The sequence below is a fragment of the Beta vulgaris genome, chromosome 2 (assembly GCF_026745355.1).
Source record: "Beta vulgaris subsp. vulgaris cultivar EL10 chromosome 2, EL10.2, whole genome shotgun sequence".
Lineage (NCBI taxonomy): Eukaryota > Viridiplantae > Streptophyta > Magnoliopsida > Caryophyllales > Amaranthaceae > Beta > Beta vulgaris.
The window spans coordinates 21808860-21814859 of NC_079203.1; the positions used below are offsets into that span (position 1 = coordinate 21808860).

At 37.3% G+C, this 6000-nt stretch overlaps 1 pseudogene; it reads right to left on the reverse strand.

Annotated features, from left to right (window-relative positions):
* Positions 1 to 2251: 2251 nt before the first annotated feature.
* On the reverse strand, positions 2252 to 4056 carry LOC109134430 (glutathione S-transferase T3-like; annotated as a pseudogene).
* Positions 4057 to 6000: the final 1944 nt, after the last annotated feature.

The following is a 6000-nucleotide window of genomic DNA, read 5'->3' on the forward strand; positions in this document are numbered from 1 at the left end:
TTAAAACATGCTTAATTAAAACATTACAAATTTTATTAAGCTATGAAAAATATTTTTAGTTGACTTTTAAAATAGTCAACCCTTTTTAAAAGTCAAATCATTTTCCAAACTCATTTGGATTTAAATATAACTACATAAATACTTTAATATATTTATGAAAAATCTTTAAAATTGTGGGGGATTACATATATTGGCAACCAAATAACGTTTCAAGGAATGATGCACATGTTGATCTTCAATTGCATCTCTGTTGGCCATGTACTGGTTGATATCTACGATTCGATCATGATAATATTCAAATTCGTCTTCATTATTACTTGTGTTGGTAGTGAATTCAGTAGTATCTGCGTAGTGTGCATATGTATCTCATTCATCTTCCACAATCATGTTGTGCATGATAATGCAAGACAACATGATGTCATTGAGAATTTCTTCATCCCATGCGAGGGATGGTCTACGAACAATAGCAAACCGAGATTGCAGCACCCCAAATGTTCTCTCTATATCTTTTCGAGCTCCTTCTTGGTGTTGAGCAAATAACTTGTCCTTCAGAGTTTGAGGACATGTAACTGATTGAATGAATGTTGCCCAATTCGGATATATACCATTTGTGAGATAATAACCCTTATCATACTGGTTACCATTCACCGTAAACTACACGGGGGGTGCTCGACCTTCTAAAACATCCCTAAACACAGGAGATCGGTGAAGAACATTTAGGTCATTGCACGAACCTAGTATCCCGAAGAAAGAATGCCATATCTATAAGTCACGATCAGCAACAGCTTCAAGAACTAAAGTAGCAACACCAGCTCTTCCTTGATATTGTCCTTGCCATGCAGTCGGACAATTTTTCCATTCCCAATGCATACAATCTATGCTACCAACCATCCCCGGAAATCCACATTCTTCACCGAATCTGAGTAGTCTAGCCAAATCGTCTGGAGTAGGCCGTCTCAAGTACTCCGCACCAAATTTCATGATAACCCCCTTCGTAAATTTCATCAATGCTATTCGAGCTGTACTTTCACTAATTCGCACATACTCGTCAAGCGAATCCGCCGCTACCCCGTAGGCAAGCATTCGAATAGCCGCTGTACACTTTTGTAGGGGCGATAAACCTAACTGACCCGTAGCATCTCTTTTTTGAGTGAACTATACATCACTTGCAACGACACTATCCATAATCCGAACAAAGACATGTCGCTGCATTCGAAATATTCGACGAAACAAACGAGCTGGATAGACTGGTTGATCAGCAAAGTAATCATTGAACAATCACCTATGACCTTCCACCCTACCTCGATTAGGACGTGACTGACCTGCTTCATTATCATCAGTCACTTTTGCTCTTCTATTCCTTGGTGCTGGAGTTACATTTGATATAAGAGTTGGAGCAAGTGGTTGAACAATATTGGTCAAGAAATCATCTATTTCCTGATCAATTATTGCTCGTGATGATCTTCTTTCATTTGAACTAGAGGAACTTGAACGGGAAAAGTTGAAGGGGTTCATTCTTGTGTTTAGGTTTGGTGTGAGAAAATGGTGAACAATATTGTGTTTGGTTTGGTGTGAGAAAATTGTGAACAAGGATGCTTGAGTTATATAGCATAAAATGATGTAAAGGGAAGTACAATAATGTAAAAAGCAGAACAATAATACATCAATGCAGTACAATAATGTAAAAAGCAGAACAATAATACATCAATGCAGTACAATAATATTAAAAGCAGAACAATAATACATCAATGCAGTACAATAATGCTAAAAGCAGAACAATAATACATCAATGCAGTACAATAATGTAAAAAGTAGTACAACAATGTTGAAAGTAGAACAATAATGTTAAAAATAGTACAATCATGTAAAAAGTAAAGCTTAAAATTTACACAAGTACATTTTTAAACCTTTTTTTTATTAAATGAACTTAAACATACAAATGTTAACTTTTACAGAAATTTAAAACTAAAAATAAACTAAAATTTAAAACTAAAACATAAACTAAAATTTAAAACTAAAACATAAACTAAAATTTAAAACTAAACATAAACTAGAATTTAAACTAAAACATAAACTAAAATTTAAACTAGAATTTAAAACTAAAATATAACCCTAAACTTAAATAAAACATAAACTAAATCACTGAAAAATTGGATTATTCGTCAACCATGTTGTTAGTGTCTCAATCACACCTTCCTCAAATGTTGTTCGATTTTCCTTTGCATACAATTCTTGTAGCAAATCCATGTTCTTATGGTACTCTTGCACTTTCTGCATCCTGGTTTGCAACGCTATTTCTGCCTCCTTTGCAGCAACCTTCCTTGCTTGAACCTCCAACTTTTTGTCTTCTCTCTCAACATCTACAGTCCTACTATCTGAATGCATCCGAAGCCTTTCATTGAATGTACTAAATCACTCAATTGTCTGACGCAACCTTTTGAGCTTAGACTTTGCTTTCTTAGTGCCATAAGGACGTGGATCCACTTCACCTCCTTCACCACTAGTAGGTGTCTCGGGCATTGAGTCGCTTCCATCAACTCTTGTCCTCTTACCGCTTCCTCCGCTGCCAGGTGAATCAACATTTTCTTGTGGATTTTTGGGCCGATCACGTGGATTTTCCATTGATTTTATAACTATTGACCTCCATTTTCGAAAATTCCTCAACATTTTCCAAGCATGTTCAAGGATGAACCTACCATGTTTCCTATTATGCAATAAATGAGCTTCTCTCAAAACATCATTATCGTTTTGAACACTCTTCTTTCTTGCAAGAGCTTCATCATAAAATGCAACCCACCTTAAAACCGCTGGAGCAAGTCTACTCCAACGACCTTTCACCATATCAGCATTTCTTGGAGCAATTTCTGTTGAGTGTTCTATTCTTCCTGCCTCGAAAGCTTCCCAAACTTTTCCCCAGAAGACATTTTTCTTTTGCTTCTTCCCATTCACCTTATCAAGAGTCGTGTTCATAAATGCGGAGATCAGGAGTTCATCTTCATCTTCACTCCAAACCCTCTTACCACAAGAACTTGTGGCTGGGATCAGTGGGTTTTGTGATTGAACGGGTTATCTTTGCAATGGTTGTTGAGATCGATTACATGATAGTAATTGCGAAAATGATTGAGTTCCCTGAACAAAGTCGTCAAAACCATCAGAATCATCATCTTCACGGTATTGACCAACATCATCACCATCACCACCTTCTTCGTATTAACCACCATCATCATCAACATCATTGTTCGGAGATGCATCTTCTTGGTATTGAGAAAATCCATAATTAGGATCAAGTTGACGATTATAGGTTGGCATTTTCAGATGGGGATTCATGGTAGAGGTTATCATATTGAGGAGAATAATTTTGAGAATTTTCTCCTCTTTGATTGGTATTTATCTGAGATGGTTGACCAAATTTTGATTGATTTTGATAAGGTTGGCGATAATTTGACTGATTTTGAGAGATAATTAAACGATTTTGTTGCCTAGGCATTTGGTTTTTTGAGTGATTTTGGGGTTGATTTCTTATATAATTAGGATGATTAGGATCCATAATTATAAGAATTTGAAAATAAAGAGCAATGGAATAAGAGTTAGAACAAATAGAAGAAATTAGTGAAGAGGGAGAAAATTAAGTGTGCCCAAAATATAGCAAAATGGGTCTCTATTTATAGATCTCGAAAAACTAGAGCCGTTGGTATTATTTTTTTTATTTATTTATATTTTTTAAAATATAACCATTGTAAAATTTACAACGGTTATATTTTAAAAAACCAATAGGAAGCTGACATTTGGCGTGTGTGACAAGTGTCACGGTGCAGTTGGGCGTGTCAGCGTGTCAGCGTGCAGCGTGCAGCGTGCTTTTTTTTTGCCTCACCCAGCAGCAAAACGCTGCGTTTTGCTGCTGGGTGAGGCAAAAAAAATTAGTGCAATGCTGACCAGGCAGTGGGTCCCACTTCCACGCCTGATCACCATTTCACTCACCCCATCTCTTTTTTTTTCCCAATCACCTTCATTCATCCCACAATCTTTTTCCCATTTGTGGTTAAGGCCCATTTTTTCTCAATCACCTCCATGATCTTTTTTTTCAATCATGGTTAATGGTGCTCTTAGGAAAGGAAATAAAAGAGGAGTGTGCTTGGATTTAAAAAAGGGAAAGGCAAAGCTGCCGGAAGGGGGGACGCACAATACAACAGCAAGAGGAGAAAGAGGGAGTAGACGAAGGAGCTCGAAAAAGGAGAACCCGAAGTCGACGAACCAGAGTTCGAACGAGGCATGCAGCAACAGTACGGAACACGAGGCTTTTCGTCTGAGTTTCGGCCATGGTTTCTTATAATTGGGTGATGTTCTATTTTTCTAGGGCTTAGATGAAACCCTATTAGTATTAATTGATTGTTTGGTTTTGTTTGAGAATCAATCTATGGTTTATGATTGCATAACTATTAAGATTATGATTGGGTTTATCATTTTTTGCAATATAGATTGGTGATTATTCTTGTAGAATGATTTATTAGTTTATATTGTTATTAGATTTACACACTTTGTTCTTGTAGTTCAAAAGGTGATGTTATGTAATGGTGTTTCATGATTTGTGATTAAAAAGTTGAATATTTATGCTATGGTTAGATAGGTTGTGTCACCTAATCAATCACAAACCTATTTCGTTTTACGTATTCCCGGCTTGTAGTTTAAGGAGCTTGATGAACCGATTAATTCTCATTCAAATTAAACTATTAGTCTTATTATTAGTGGTGGATTCAACAGTCCTAGATTTCACATTATTGTCTATTTCCCAATTCAATTTTGTTATTGTCAAGTTTATTTACTTTACTTTAAATTTTAGTTAACTTTAATTAGTTCAAAATCAAATCATTATATCACTATTTAGGATAAAATTAGTAGACGTTATATTTGATATTACCCAACCGTTCCATGTGGATACGATACCCTAATATTTACCACTTACTACTAAGTCTTGTACTTTTGCAAGAATAGGGTTTTATAACTTGTTTAAAATCGATATCAGAAGGTTACCCAGAGAAGAAGGTCGGCCACAAAACGGATGCCCGCCCTTCGCCTAGGAACAAGACTCGTCCAGAAACACAACGTGCACTTCAGTCCCTAGACGAGTGTTAGCTAAAAAAGAAGGCCGGTCTAAAGACTGCTGGTGGGCTTTCCTTCTGAAAAGAGCCTCGTCCTGAAATAGATAAGCCCTAGAGGTTAGGACATCCACCATGGCTACCTACCTCTTAGCTAGAGTCCTTTTACAAGATGGTAGCACGCTCTGGACGAAGGCTTAAAAAAAATTAACCAGAACATTCGTCCTCTTTTCAGAGCAGGTTTTGTTGTACTCCTTCCAAAGAGAGCTGGTAAATTTGGACATGCTGATGTCTCCTGTCCAAGATCTCTTCATGACGGCTTTAGCAGGAGCTATAAAAAAGGAAACACATCATTAGTAGTGCTAAGTTCTTGGATGAAGAATTTTACTTGGGTATAAAGGGTATAACTCTATCTTCGACCGACAGCGGCAACTAAGAAATTGTCAATCCTTAAAAGGAGGAACCCTTAAAGGACGAGTTTTCTGGGGAAAATACTCCGATATTCTGAAGTATTCCACCAGTTCCTCGTCCGAATTGTCGTCCAGCTCTAAAAAAAGATGTTTTTCTTTCGGTGTTGGTAGGCGCCCGGCTAAAGTGGCGATATCTCTTGGCCACTGTCTCGTTCGGCGCTTGCACGAACAGGGATTCTGCCTTCCAAGCGTGCATCTTGAACGTCTTTTCCCAAGACATCAGGAAACCGTGACGGTTGCAGACACTGAACTAGGCTCCTTCTACGGTCTTAGGAACTTTAGATACATAGTGCATCTGAGTGAAAGCCGGCAAGGAAGGAGTAACACTTTTTAAATCACAAATGGCCAAGAAGGTCATGATGTTTTGCCAAGAGTTAGGGGTCAGTTGGTTATAGTCGATGTTGTAATAATGAAGAAACCGGCTAATAAAGGTGTGA